Here is a 16,001-nt window from a genome sequence, read left to right as displayed (position 1 = left end):
ACAAGAATTTACATGTTACCTTTCTTAGATAGAACTAGCTGAGCCATGAATAGATTAATCCTTAGGTATACATTAGATCAGTAGCAGTACCACCCATGTGGAAGTAGCTCTATTCATTTTTTTCCCATTTGAAAATAACTTCATTAGGAACTATCACATACCTCTGTATTACCAGGTAATGCATGTAAAAGCCCAAGGTACCTTAAATCAGCTAGGTAATCCTGTAGTTCACTTACAATTTTCATAATTTCGAATACTTTGAAACCTACTCTTGGCTCTATAGTGTTTATCTTAATTATATCTAAGTGAACTTTTCCATCATTATTCTTGTGGCTGAAATCTTGTTAGGTTACAAAAACTTCTGGATACTAAGTTACATTATCAATAACTCCCCAAATTTCTAATTTTGTCTCCACCTTAGAACTTGAAGCAATTTCTTGCTGTGTGCCCACCATCATGATAGATCCTATAGGGAGGATAATAAAATGAATAATCCTCACCATTACTTACATTAAATTTTGATTCTTTGTTTATATTAAGATCATTAAACTATACTTCAGGAAAAAATGAATGATATTAAATCAGATCAGATTAGTCGCTCAGTTGTGTCCAACTCTTTGCAACCCCATGAATCGCAGCACGCCAGGCCTCCCTGTCCATCACCAACTCCAAGAGTTCACTCAGACTCACGTCCATCGAGTCAGTGATGCCATCCAGCCATCTCATCCTCTGTCGTCCCCTTCTCCTCCTGCCCCCAATCCCTCCCAGCATCAGAGTCTTTTCCAATGAGTCAGCTCTTCGCATGAGGTGGCCAAAGTACTGGAGTTTCAGCTTTAGCATCATTCCTTCCAAAGAAGGCCCAGGGCTGATCTCCTTTAGAATGGACTGGTTGGATCTCCTTGCAGTCCAAGGGACTCTCAAGAGTCTTCTCTAACACCACAGTTCAAAAGCATCAATTCTTCAGTGCTCAGCCTTCTTCACAGTCCAACTCTCACATCCATACATGACCACAGGAAAAACCATAGCCTTGAGTAGACAAACCTTTGTTGGAAAAGTAATGTCTCTGCTTTTGAACATGCTATCTAGGTTGGTCATAACTTTCCTTCCAAGGAATAAGCATGTTTTAATTTCATGGGTGCAGTCACCATCTGCAGTGATTTTGGAGCCCAGAAAAATAAAGTCTGACACTGTTTCCACTGTTTCCCTATCTATTTCCCATGAAGTGATGAGACCAGATGCCATGATCTTCGTTTTCTGAATGTCGAGCTTTAAGCCAACTTTTCACTCTCCACTTTCACCTTCATCAAGAGGCTTTTTAGTTCTTCTTCACTTTCTGCCATAAGGGTGGTGTCATCTGCATATCTGAGGTTATTGATATTTCTAATGCTATGTAATTTCTACCTTGCAATTGCTCAGTTACAGAAGACTTGAGATCTTTCTGACCCCAGAAAGATCTCTTTTTCAGAATTGGAGAAACAATATAAAACATGACTTTTGGAAGTATAAGCATTGTGAATTTATTATTGTTTAAATATCATATTTTTAATAATATAAAAAAGTCAATGTAGTACAAAAATTTACTGTATAGAGGACATTTAATACTGAAGAAGTGATATGTTTTGATTACATTCAAACAATAGGTCAGATATAGAGACTAGAAAAATATCTCCTAGCTCCAGTTCCTTTGGGTTTCCCTATGTTGCCTCATACCTAGGGATTTAGCCTAGGTATGCAAAATCCTGTGAAATGAGTTAATGACATCCTCAAGATAAAGTATGAACACCCAATTATACACACAAGTGATCAAATGATCTTTATTATTGAGATTTCAGTTGCAAATTATTATTTTTAGACTAATGTATTTGCATGTCATTTCAAGCAAATTTAAAAATCAATGACTCAAAAGAATTATATTTAGTGAACAAGGTGAGCATTATCTTTGTTTTTATCTACTTCATCAGTGTTTGAATGATACTCTTGCTAAAACATCCACCTTCAACTTGTGTAATAAATTATGTATTTTCTCAATCTTTTTTCAAGGTAAATACTTATTGCTTACTCAATTTCTTAAGGCCTTGGGGCTAAATAAGGGCCAACTTACTATACAAAAAGAGAAAAGTAAAATAAAATGGCAATTGAGAGATCTCCTTTCAACAGGAGGCTTCCCTAGTGACTCAGATAGTGGCCTATAGACAAAGTGGATACGAAGACTCTAAGCACATGTGTGTCCCCTACCATCAACATATCAGGATTTGAAGAGCAATTTCAGAAACATTTGATAGAACCAATTTTTTTTTTAAATAGAAATATCAATTATACTATTTATTTGATCAGGTTTGCACTGAAACTACATGAGAGATTTTGTAGCAATAGCTACACTGAAAATTTAATATACATCAGCATGTTAGGTGATCCCAGTTAATGGACAATGGATAGGTCATGGACAATGGACAATGGTCCATTGGTCAATGGACAATGGATAGGCCAAAGTGGAGTAGTTTTTTGAAGTCTGGATTTAAAAGTATGTGACAACATGTTTTAGGGCATCATGAAAGAAGATTTTTCAAACCTGTGAACAATAGCAATGATCTTGGAGTAAATAGCAAAAAAAATGCTTTGTTAATTTCCAAGTTAAACATAAAAGAAGTTGTCCAGAAGAATATGAGGAAAAATTAAATTTATACCAAGAATTAAGTGTTGCTTATAGATAAAAGGGACATGGGCAGAGGTAGTTTGAGGGCATTTGATAGAATAGTCAGCACAAATGTTTTAAAGAAAAATGCATACTAACTCTGTGACAACAGATTACTATTTTTTTTCTTTTAATCAGCCTTTTTATTTGCCTGCTTCTCAGTTTTTCATTTAAAAATAATCAGTTGTATCAAAAAACTATAAGGATCCATCTAGTCCTACAAAGAATAGCAAGGCGAGATAAGAAAGCCTTCCTCAGTGATCAATGCAAAGAAATAGAGGAAAGCAATAGAATAGCAAAGACTAGAGATCTCTTCAAGAAAATTAGAGATATTAAGGGAACATTTCATGCAAAGATTGGCTCAATAAAGGACAGAAATGGTATGGACCTAACAGAAGCAGAAGATATTAAGAGGTGGCAAGAATACACAGAAGAACTGTACAAAAAAGATCTTCATGACCCAGACAATCATGATGGTGTGATCACTCACCTAGAGTCAGACATCCTGGAATGAAAAGTTAAATGGGCCTTAGGAAGCATCACTAAGAACAAACTAGTGAAGGTGATGGAATCCCAGTTGAGCTATTTTAATCCTAAAAGATGATGCTGTGAAAATGCCACATTCAATATGCCAGCAAATTTGGAAAACTCAGCAGTGGCCACAGGACTGGAAAAGGTTAGTTTTCATTCCAATCCCAAAGAAGGGCAATGCCAAAGAATACTCAAACTACTGCAAAATTGCACTCATCTCACAGGCAAGCAAAGTAATGCTCAAAATTCTCCAAGCCAGGCTTCAACGATACGTGAACCATGAATTTCCAGATTTTCAAGCTAGATTTAGAAAAGGCAGAGGAAACCACAGATCAAATTGCCAACATCCATTGGATCATAGAAAAAGCAAGAGAATTCTAGAAAACCATCTACTTCTGCTTTATTAGTTATGCCAAAGTCTTCAACTGTGTAGATCACAACAAACTGTGGAAAATTCTGAAGGAGATGGGAATACCAGACCACCTGACCTGCCTCTTGAGAAACCTATATGCAGGTCAGGAAGCAACAGTTAGAACTGGACATGGAACAACAGACTGGTTCCAAATCAGGAAAGGAGTATTTCAAGGCTTTATATTGTCACCCTGCTTATTTAACTTATATACAGAGTACATCTTGGAAATGCCGGCCTGGATGAAGCACAAGCTGGAATCAAGATTGCTGGGAGAAATATCAATAACCTCAGACTGGTTCCAAATAGGAAAAGGAGTATGTCAAGGCTGTATATCGTCACTGTGCTTATTTAACTTATATGCAGAGTACATCATGAGAAATGCTGGGCTGGAGGAAGCACAAGCTGGAATCAAGATTGCCAAGAGAAATATCAATAACCTCAGATATGCAGATGACACCACCCTTATGGCAGAAAGTGAAGAAGAACTAAAGGGCCTCTTGAGGAAAGTGAAAGGGGAGAGTGAAAAATGTTGGTTTAAAACTCAACATTCAGAAAACTAAGATCATGGCAACTGGTCCCATAACTTCATGGCAAATAGATGGGGAAACAATGAAAACAGTGGCTGACTTTATTTTTCTGAGCTCCAAAATCACTGCAGATGGTGATTGCAGCCATGAAATTAAAAGACGCTTACTCCTTGGAAGGAAAGTTATGACTAACCTAGACAGCATGTTAAAAAGCAGACACATTAGTTCAACAAAGTTTAACTTATCAACAAAGTTCCATCTAGTCAAGGCTATGGTTTTTCCAGTGGTCATGTATGGACGTGAGAGTTGGACTATAAATAAAGCTGACTGCTGAAGAATTGATGCTTTTGAACTGTGATGTTGGAAAAGACTCTTGAGAGTCCCTTGGACTGCAAGGTGAGCCAACCAGTCCATCCTAAAGGAGATCAGTTCTGAGTATTCATTGAAAGGACTGATGCTGAAGCTGAAACTTCAAAACTTTGGCCATCCGATATGAAGAACTGACTCATTAGAAAAGAGTCTGAAGCTGGGAAAGATTGAAGGCAGGAGGAGAAAGGCACGACATTGGATGAGATGGTTGGATGGCATCACCGACCTGATGGATATGAGTTTGAGAAAGCTCTGGGAGTTGGTGACGGACGTGGAGGCCTGGAATGCTGCCGTTGGTGGGGTCACAAAGAGTCGGACACAACTGAGCAATTGAACTAAACTGGAGTCCTACAAAGCTATAAATCATTAGAAAACTGAATATAGGACTGCTTAAAGCTCTGTGCTCAGAAATGGCCCAAAAGATTTCCAAGCATCAGATCTATAACAGAGAGAATAGAAATTACAATTTATATTATATTTAGTTGGGACTTGTAAGAGAAAACAATAACTCTTCCCTGCTCACTATTGAAAATTTTTGAAGATGCAGTTAAACTTCAAAACAGTAAGAGAGAATGATAGAATTAATAATAGAGTGTTAGAGAGTTGTTCTGGTTACAAGTACATACCTTTTCAAACTAGGCACTAGAAAATTTGAACCAAAAATTTAGTCTTATTCTTTTTAATTTAATATGTCTTTATAAACAAACACACTTGTTTGTCTTTATATTTATTGCATGTTTTTTCCCTCAGAATATATTTGAATTTCAGCTAATGTGTTTCAAGCTACATGTATGTATGTATATATGTTTGTGTATATTCATGTACAATTCCACCAAATATTCTATGAAATACCAGGTAGAATATGAGAATTTATAAAAGCATACAGTGTCATTTTCCCCCAGTAAAGGAAACACAGAAACTATCTTAATAGGATATGTTGAGGAATATATTTATGATTTCGCTGAAAGATAAATTCTAAGGTCTGCTAGGGTTCAGAAAACTTGCTCTTTTGATAGTAAACTACATTCTAAAGTATTTTGTGGTTTTATATGTATGCATGCATTAGTGTTTCTAGTGATATGGCAGTCTTTGTGTCACAGGATCCTTTATTTAACATCCAAAGGCTTTGGAAAAAATTGATAGAAAATAGGGAATAATAAACTTTTCCAGAAATATGTAACTAAGATAGGCACACTGTATAAAATGGAATCCCAAATGATTTAAAGTTAATTTGTTACTAATTATATAGTAGTAAATGTGAAAAACAAATTTATATGTGAGATAATAAAGAATAATAAATTCAGCATGGCCATGATTTGTACTTATAGATAGGCAGGTCTCTTGCTTAAAGTCTAATTAAAAGTGCAGCCAAATTTGATTTAAAAGATGTGGATATGCCCAGTGAGGTCATTTTTACCTTTGGCAGTTGATAGTTACTGTTTACTGGAATTTCTCTTACCTCAGGTGCTATTCGGTGTCATACAGAAAAACATTTGACAGAGAAGTGTTGAACTTTCACCTGGAGGGTTTGTTTTCTCTAAAACAGCCTAAAACAGTAAAAGTACATCTAAAGGCTTTCTTGAGTTATTGTTGCCAGGTCTACTTCCCAGACTCATTAAATCACAGCACTCATTTTCCCTAAATCCAGGATCTGTTTCTCACTGGCAGACATATTTAGATTCAACAGATTAAAGGCTACCAGTTATCTGTGTTGCATTTCCCTTTGTCTTATATCTAGTCTCCGAGAGAGCAAAGAACTTTTAGTCACAGCAGGAACTTCCTGTAAAATACAGTAAATGACTGTGTTTTCCTCCTAGGCCACACCCTTTATTCTTTCTAGGTGCTGGGCATTTCTCCGTTACTTTAGGTCACTTAAACAGAAGTCAATAAATGAAAATGTGTTTTCATTTATTTTCAATAACTAGTAGAAAATATAAATAATATAACATTAAGTATATTAGCAAGACTTTAAGCAAACACGCCACACAGTGGAAAGGCTTGTCCCGTTGCTGCTGCTGAGTCATTTCAATCATGTCTGACCCTTTGCAACCCTATGATCTGCCGCCTTGTCAGGCTCCTCTGTCCATGGAATTTTCTAGGCAAGAGTACAAGAGTGGGTTGTACCATGCCCTCCTCCAGGGGATCTTCCTGATCCAGGGATTGAACCCAGGTCTCCTGCATTACAGGCAGATTTGTTACTGCTGAACCACCAGGGAAACCCAAGACTTGCCCCTCTGGCCATTTTTAAGTATATTGTGACTGACAGGTTAATATAGACAGAAAATTAGATAATCTGGGAACGTTATAAAAATGGGCAATTTAGGAAAAACTGGCTTGAAGTTAAAAACTAGCAAAAGTATAATCCTGACAGGTATAAATGAACTGTGGCATAGGCTCATTGGAAATTTCACTTTGATGTGTTCATGCTTGGGTCTGCATAATTTGGGAAGAGGGAAAATTTTATCAAAACCAATCTATTCCATAAAAAGATTAACTTGCTTTGAAAAGAAGATTAAGGAGGACTTGGGAGATAGGATAGAAGACAAAATGAAACAATAATAAAGTATCTAAAGAAAAGAAACAGGGCTTTCTATTAGGGGAGAAGGGTGCTTTTTTTTTTTTTTTTAATTTGGGGTTTTCCTACAGAGGGGAAATCCACACCGTAATGACTATTAGAATTAATCTGGAGTCTAATGAACTCTGCTGAGTTCTGAGGAGTTTGATTCTTAATTGTAAGTATAGATCTATCCCACTAAATGAGCTTTCTTGATATGAAAAAAACCTCTTTCAAGATAGGTACTCTTTGTTCAACTGATTGTTTTTTTAATGGATTATTGCATCTTGGAAAAAGACTAGGGTTTTTCCACATCTAATGACAAGCTCTTTCGTTTTTGGAAATGCATAATATTCTTCATTATCAATAAATAAATGTAAGCTATTTATTTATCCTAAACTACAAATATAAATTATTATATGTAGAAGTAAAGGCTCCAGTTGCAAAGGATCTTTCTTAATCTCCTTATAATTTATTATCCTTAATGACAAAAGAGAAACCCTTATGGTATCTTCTAACCCACTATTTGCAAAGCCTTATATTTATTTTCTTACTAACAGCATCAAGAGCTCTTTTCCATGTGATACATGTAATATCTCATCACCTTATCCCAGATCCAACACATCCTCCTGTAATTATGTCAAGTTAAGAACATGAGGTTAGTTGTTTTGGTTACAACTCCATGCTACAATGAAAGGTATGATATTATAATTCATCATATTTTCATAATAAAATGTTATATGCATATTTATTAGTAAACTTATTTTAAGTGTACTTTTCATGGAAAAGGGAATGCAAAGATGAACTAAACATGTCAATCTAGTGCAAGTGTTCTTCTAACTTTTCTGTTGATGCTATTTCTAAAGTAATTTTAAAACTTCATCCATTTAAGTTACTAGATCATTTGCAAAGTGTAATATTTGGCACATTTTAAATGTTGATATTTTAAACTATAACTGCTATATTATTTTCAATGAAATATAAATGCAAGAACAATTTAATACCTACACAATCACTTGTAGAGAAATGAGTGTTCTCTTGACAGCTGGAAATTTCTTAATCTCCTTGACATCATATTCCACTCCACTATCCACCTTTTGCTTACAGAATTGTATTCTATTGAAATATATTTTTTTAGTTTTCCAATTCTTTTAAGCGACTACATTACAGGAGAACCAGGAAAAGTCATAAGAGAGAAACAGTACGTGTAAAGACGGAGTGGAGCAAGGAAGATGGAGGGAGGAAGAAGCAGGTCACTGAGTGAGCAAGTGAGACTTAAACGCTATCATCTCGCAGCATCTTCCTTTTCCTGTGAAGCATTCGCATGGTTGCTATGCAAACTTTTCCTTGGAAAATTTTCAATGAAGTCTTCCCTGACCGAACTATTTTATGCAACAAAACATATACCTAGGTTGAAATTTCATTAAAAAACTTACCCGTTTGAATGAGTGTTTTAAAAATCCTTCTCAATTGCTTGACCATTACAATTTTATTAGAATAATAATAATGATGGTGATGTTGATGATAGTAGCTCACACAAGACTTACTCAATTCCAAGCCATGATCTAAGCACTAAATGTTTCCACCTCTACTTCTATCGTGCTTTCCCGGTGGCTCCAATGGTAAAGATTCCGCCTGCAGTGCAAGAGATGCGATTTCAATCCCTGGGTCAGGAAGATCCCCTGGAGAAGGGAATGGCTATTCACGCCAGTATTCTTGCCTGGAGAATTCCATAGACAGAGGAGCCAGGAAGGCTACAGTCCACGGGGTTGCAGAGTCAGACATGACTGAGTGACTAAGACTTTCACTTTTGCAGAAACTTCTATCAGTTCTTATAGATAGTGACCACCAAGTCTGGAAACATCAATGATACATAATAGATGATGACCAATTTATAATACATAAAAATGTAATATTTACCTTTTCAATCTTTATGATCACATTATTAAAAATATATATATAATAGGTACTGTTTATCCCAGGTTTACCTATGTGGAAACTGAGGCACAAGTAGATTTATTAATTTAACCAAGTGATTAAAAAAACTATTTGATTCAGGGTTTGAACCAAAGAGTTTGCCTCTAGACTTTATACTCTAGATCAGAACATAATAAATTCATTACAAAATTTGATACATAATTTTAAACACAAAGTAAATTTTGTTAGAAATATATCAGATGAGATGAAGAAAGTAGAGAGGCCATGTGTACTTTCAAAAAAGGTTTGGCAAACATCAGTGTATCTGTTGTTTCTGTACTCATTTTTATGGCCTCGGAGATTGTTATGTCCTGCAGAAATACTTTGTATAATATTAATAGTGAGACTCAGAAGGGTGAAATAGTATGTGTGTGTGTAAAGAAGTAAAAGGAAAACTATGAAAGAAAAAGTGGAAAGGGTGACTGGCTGGCAACTTAGACCTTAGGAATTTTGGATCTGGAAATTGATCTCTATACAACAAGCATTTTCTGCCTACTCCTTAGGTATATTCATAAGCCAGTTTGGATCATTGATCTAAAGTATAAGACATATGAAACAAAAAAAATGCAATCTTACCAAAAATAAAAATGCATTGCATTTGAAAACTATTAGGCTGAGCACTGTAGTCAGAAAAATGAATAAAACAAATTATAATTTAATGTAAAGCAAATGTGAACAGGAATAAACAGGTAAATGTATGAAAGCTTATAGTATCTACACTACATAAAGGGCTTCCCAGCTGGCACTAGTGGTAAAGAACCCACCTGCCAATTCAGGAGACTTCAGAGCTGTGGGTTCAATTCTTGGGTCAGTAAATTTCCCTGGAGGAGGATATGGCAACCCACTCCATTATTCTTGCCTGGAGAATCCCATGGACAGAGGAGCCTGGTGGGCTGCAGTCCATGGGGTCATAAAGTGTCAAACACGATTGAAGCGACGAAGCATGCATGCCCACTACATGTAACAGGTGCTGTGCTGCGCTTAGTCGCTCAGTGGTTTCAGACTCTGTGACTCTTTCGGTTGACATGCCCTCCTCCAGGGGATATTCCTGATCCAAGGATGGAACTTGCTTCTTCTCCTGTGTCTCCCGCATTGCAGGCGGATTCTTTGTCCACTGAGCCATCAAATAAGTCTGCATATAATTTGGTTCCCATTAAACTTCAATGACAACTTACTTTTACCTATTAAATGTTAAATAATTGTCATTATAAATAGATTATCATAATTCATTACATAATTACCATTAACATTGATACCAGAATTTCTCTTACTGAAGGAACTATTTTTTGTATGTAAAATACATCAAAAATAACATATGATAGAACAGATACATAAAAACAAACATTTGCAATTGCTTAAATATAAAAAGAAAAATCTCCTCTCCATGAATCAATGTTAGAAAGTGTATTATTTTCACTCCTATAAAGGAAGCAGGGAAATGAGTGATAAAGAGGAAGAGAGAGGATCCAGAAAGATGGAGAGGCTGGAAATAGATAAGATATTGGGAAAACCAAGTGATCTTTATAAATGACGATGTCTACCACTTGATCTTAAATTGTTTACATTGCTAATATGTGAATCTCTCCTGAATATTTCGTATGAAAATATTCAATGCAGTCTACTACATGCAAAACAATTTCTGTGTCTGGAATTTTTTATAGAGATCAAAAAAAGAAATACTTTGGGGATCAATACAAAAGAGGACAGCTTTATGCACTAAAATAGAGTATGATTAAAAGTAAGCTAAGAAGGAGATTTCAGAGAAGTGTATTTTCAAAGAATACCACCATTTATAGGACGCATTATAATATGGAAATCTCTTACAGTTTAGAATACTTGTAGATTTTTTGGCACTGAAAATGAGACCCCCAAGTCACTGGATCAAGAACAATACTGAATTATTGAAGAGGTGTATTACACTTAGGTTCATGCTTTATTTTGCATATGAGATATGTAAGCTAACATAAATGACAAGTATATATAGCAAATGTTCCTCGTCAGTTGTGCTAAACTCATTTTGTTGAATCCATAATTTTTATTTGAACGATTTTTATTGGAAACACAGCTAATTATACAGAAAGATAAGAATTGGTATTTTTTTGGATATTCCAACTATTAAAAAATTGCATCTTTTAACTCTTTAAAAAATTACACTTAAAATATATGCTATATGTTTTTATACCTATTCTTTGTAAGAGGTCATCAATTACATCTTCTACAACAATGATGTCCCCTAGTTTACCTGTTTTTAACTCTGAGCAATAAGACAGTGTGCTATTCATTTTTCAAGGAATGGTAAGACAATTATGCATGAAGTTGATCTACATGAGTAATTTAATCACTAAATATATAATTTGGGGGGAACATTCTAATACAATTTGTAATACACTTAGCTGAGTTTACAGGCACTATAAGGTGTAATACACAGAGGTTTAAAATAGCTCTTTACAAATGCTTATTTAATGTAGCTCAGGGACAAGAAAGACAGACATAACAAATTAAAGGACAAAAGTAGAATGTAAAATGTACCCTTTGGAGATGATGATTAAGCCAAGAGCCAAAGTGAAAGAAGAGTTAGAATTAAGGAGAATCTTAGAGTTTATTTTTCTTTTTCTCAGATTTAATCTCCTATTTTACAGATAGGGAGACAAAACTCCAATCTATTTATGTGACATGCAAAGTCAAAAGCTTAGCTAGGAGAGATATGCTCCACAATGCACCAGCCCTAGTGGCCAGCCTCTTGAATTACACACCAGTGGCTCCTTTGCTCCTGGTGTAAGATGTAGTAACCAAATCACTGACAACTTGGGGACTTACCCGCTATGGTCTTGGATTAGAGAAAACCAATGTGCTTATAAATTTTCTCTTTAAAAAAACACCAGATCATAAATACAAAGTTAAATCCAGGGTCCTGAAAGTGTCTTATTTGAGTTTAAAGTCCTATAATTTGTTTCATTAGTGGAATACCAATACCCTTTTTTTTTTTTTTTTTGTAAATTTACCTTAATTTAGTTCTCACTGTTCTAATCAACCTGACTCTCTCTTGATTCTCTGACCTATTCATAATATTTGCTAAGAAAACTTTCACATTATTCTGTGTAAAAGTACACTCTGATCGTTAAGAACCAGGCATTACTCCTGCCTGAAGAGCCATTGAAGAAGGTATATAATTATTTCATGGACATAAAATTATTTCTATTAAAGAGACATTTTTATTAATGTATATAAAACTAAAATGTATAGAGATGCTTAATTTTCCCCCAAATGATGTATAAATGTAATGCAATCAAGGTAATGAATAATTTTAAAGGTCAGTTAAACAAAAACCAATGATAAGACAAATAGACCCTAGAATCCAAACCAGTTTGTTAATATCACTTAGCAAATAGAACAATTTAATTATGTTTTAAATCAGTAATAGAATGGATACATTATTTGATAAAAAGCATTGCTACAACTGTCCATCAGTTTTGGGAAAAAATTTGTATGTGAGATTCAGTTTCAACTGGTTTAAGATTTAAATATGAAAATGGATCTATTACATTATTATAAATTTAAAAGTTAATATTTTTACTACCATGCAGTCAAAGAGAATTTTCAGTAAGAATATACAATTTTAGTGATTAATAGAAATGCATCCTTCTGTTGCCAAAATTCAGCCTAGCCAGAGACATTCTCCTTGTTTTTTTTCTCTTTCTTACCTCTTACCTATTTGTCAAGTTTCAGAGTCTACAGAATGATTATGTAAATAAAGAAATGAAACAATATTTGGAGTTAGAAGAACTGAGCTATTACAAATCACATTATTGATTACAAAGAACTTCAAATGATATTTTATTTCCAGCTCCTGTCTTTAATTCAGAGTGATTACAGTTAGAGGACCCAGAATTTCAGAGCTGAAATGGACCTGGATGTCTCACAGTATAACCTGTTCATATTATAGATTTAGAAGTTCGGAGTTCAGGAATGTTTGGTGATTTGCCTCATATCCCACAGCAGAGGCAGATGAGCTAAGACTAGGAGTTTTCTTTCTTAAGTCTTATTTCTGGGCTTCTTGTATTAGGCTAAAGTTAAACTGCATGTGAGTCAAAATAATACGATAGCAAACTGGTTCTCAGTTATATTTTTTAATCTTTCTAGAGATCATTTTTTCAAACTCTTTCTTGCTAGAATTTAAATACATATCCACCTTAAACTCTCCATGCTAGAAATAAAAGTTTAAAAATTACTATCAGGGCTTTTTGTGTCTCACAAAAAAATCTCACCAATACACTGCAAGTCAGAGATCAATTTAATGAAGAGAATGCAGTTCAAATTCAGACCTTTCATTTTCAAGTCATTTCCAAATTATCTCCTTCAAACTAGCCAATATATGTTAGAATTTATAAGTTGGAAAGACAGAAAAGAAAGGGTAATCCTCTTAACTTCCATATGAGGATGACTGGTACTCACAGATAGTGGAAGTTAAAGTCAGTTTTTGCCCAGTAAGTGAATCTTCTTTCATTTTATGCTCTTTCTTATATGTCTTCAATAAGCAAAATTGGGGCTTTAAAAAATTGATCTGGCACCACTTCACATAAAAAAGTTCAGGAAGAAAAAAGTCAACTGTCAGTTATAAGTAGGCATTTCAAGCATTCACACCATGCTCTAAGGAACTGTGAGTCATACGAGATTCAATGTGCAAAGGAAGCTGACACATAAAAGGATAGAACAACAATGATGAGTTCCCAAAGACACACTGTAGGACAAAGAATAGTTATAGAGGGGCTATTTTTGGTCCAACAAAATGACTTGGGAATTTAAAGTTAGAGTAAGGAATTAATTCACTCAGCTTTGAATTTAAGATAAAATAATTCACTAGCCTTTATTTTTCATTAATGCTATTATAGTTTATTGAGATGATGCATTACTGAATTGTTAAATACTTCGCAGTCTAAAAATAAGTGAGGACAGGAAAGCTACTTTAATTTTGTCAGGAAGGAGGATGTGAGGTATAATAATAATCACATAATTAATATTTTATCTGGTATGAAACTACAGTGCTAAATATAAATAAGAAGAGATATTTGTCTTCAACAGTAATCTTTTTGGAAGCACCAGTGCTCCTGAAACTTGAAATTAATGCCTATGATTGAAGTTGAAACTGCTTTGCCCGGGAGTTCTAAAAATAGTAGCTAAGGCAACTTAAATCTTTAATTCAGCTAACCACCATTTTCCTGTTCCCTTATTTATAAATGATATCCTTTTACATTCCAATTATGGGAAAGGTTTATAGCCATTTGTAAGAATATAACAGTGACTATGTGAATCAGAAAACAAAGAACTTGACAGAGGAAAGGAATTTAGTTCAAAAGAGCAACCTAGCCCTATTACTTTATACATGAAACATAATTTGTTATATATATATGCTGCTGCTGATGCTAAGTTGCTTCAGTCGTGTCCGACTCTCAGAGACAGCAGCCCACCAGGCGCCCCCATCCCTGGCGTTCTCCAGGGAAGAACACTGGAGTGGGTTGCCATTTCCTTCTCCAATGCGTGAAAAGTGAAAGTGAAATTGCTCAGTCCTCTTCGACTCCTAGCGACCCCATGGACTGCAGCCCACCAGGCTCCTCCATCCATGGGATTTTCCAGGCAAGAGTACTGGAGTGGGGTGCCATTGCCTTCTCCTGTTTATATATATATATATATATATATATATATATATATATATATGTATTTATAGTTAAAACAAGATTAACCATAGACGTTATATATTTGTGTGTGTTTGTGTTTTTGTGTGATGTTTGTGGCTAATACTACCAAATTAAGGATATTAATAAATCTTATAAGAGCCATTTGTATTAATTTAACATTCCTAGTTCTCTGGCCAAGGGAACATAAACATGTGGGATAAGTTCATACCCAAAGGTCCCAAGGAAATGACTTTGTAAGTTTGACAGATGCCCACAAGTCCATCTTTATCAGTCGTTTGTTAGATTGCCTTTCAAAGTTTTCCTTTATTCAGAAGTTATTTGAAGTTATATTGTGTATCATTCTGTGAAATCTTTCTTATGATTGTTAACATATTCATATTGTCCTCAATATCACTGTAAATCTAACATGTTACTTTCATTAAGGCATGAGTGTCCTTTTGTAATATATTCATATGCAGTACCTGAAGGTGGGGCCATCCATAGTTTTGACTGGTGGTAGCACAAGTGGTTGGTGTATCATCGTAGGACCCTAGATGACAAGAGAACATTCTTGTGAATTCGGTAATAATATTAGTGGATAGTGGGATTTTACATAACTTAAAGTTATATACTAGTGTGCTTACTGAAAATCACAAACATCTATTTTAATGGGAAGCTGGAAGGTATTGTTTCAGGTAATTTAGGTTGCCACAGTTTTAACCTGAAAGTAATCAAGAACTTTGTTCTTGCACCTCATTTGTTAAGAATGAGGATTTTAGGGCACACGCACATGGAGAATGGTGCCTGTTGTTCAAGATCTAAGCACTAGGAAGAAGTGGATGTCCTCAAATGTTCAGGAGAAAAGTTGTTCCTGGAGGAAAGGGTGGCGTGGTCAATGATTCTGAAAATGGAATGACATGACTGGTTCAAAGCACATAAAAAAAGCCAACATGATCAAACTGAAATGAATCAGGGGGAAAGAGTGACACAGATCTTGTCAGAGGAAGCTAGAGACTAGACCATGTCAGTAATGAGATTTAGTACTCCTTAAACATAGGGTATTACTAACAAGTGAGACTCATCCACTGCTAAACTAAGAGTTAACATATATAAATGTAGTTTACATGTCTCTTTTCAGACTCAATGTTTAAGGCAAGATATACCTTGATTTGCATTTACACAGTACTATTTGAACTTCTTTAAATACTTTAAAGTACTATTTGGGCTTCCCTTGTAGCTCAGTTGGTAAAGAATCTGCCTGCAGTGC

At 35.0% G+C, this 16,001-nt stretch overlaps 1 protein-coding gene across 4 annotated transcripts in view; it reads right to left on the bottom strand.

Annotated features, from left to right (window-relative positions):
- CALCRL (calcitonin receptor like receptor) overlaps positions 1-16,001 on the bottom strand; it is a 132,560-nt gene that overhangs the window by 93,098 nt on the left and 23,461 nt on the right. For 2 of the 4 annotated variants that reach the window (XM_055571978.1, XM_055571979.1), the window contains exon 2: positions 15,217-15,284. The exons of 1 other annotated variant lie outside the window; for it this stretch is intronic. The gene's annotated coding sequence lies outside the window, so the exon portion shown is untranslated. Of the gene's footprint in view, positions 1-8,632; positions 8,721-15,216; positions 15,285-16,001 lie in introns of all 4 variants that reach the window. One more of the 4 variants, XM_055571980.1, reaches the window with a different exon arrangement.

The sequence above is a fragment of the Bubalus kerabau genome, chromosome 3 (genome assembly GCF_029407905.1).
Source record: "Bubalus kerabau isolate K-KA32 ecotype Philippines breed swamp buffalo chromosome 3, PCC_UOA_SB_1v2, whole genome shotgun sequence".
NCBI classification, from domain to species: Eukaryota; Metazoa; Chordata; class Mammalia; order Artiodactyla; family Bovidae; genus Bubalus; species Bubalus kerabau.
This window is presented reverse-complemented; position numbering and strand designations above follow the sequence as displayed.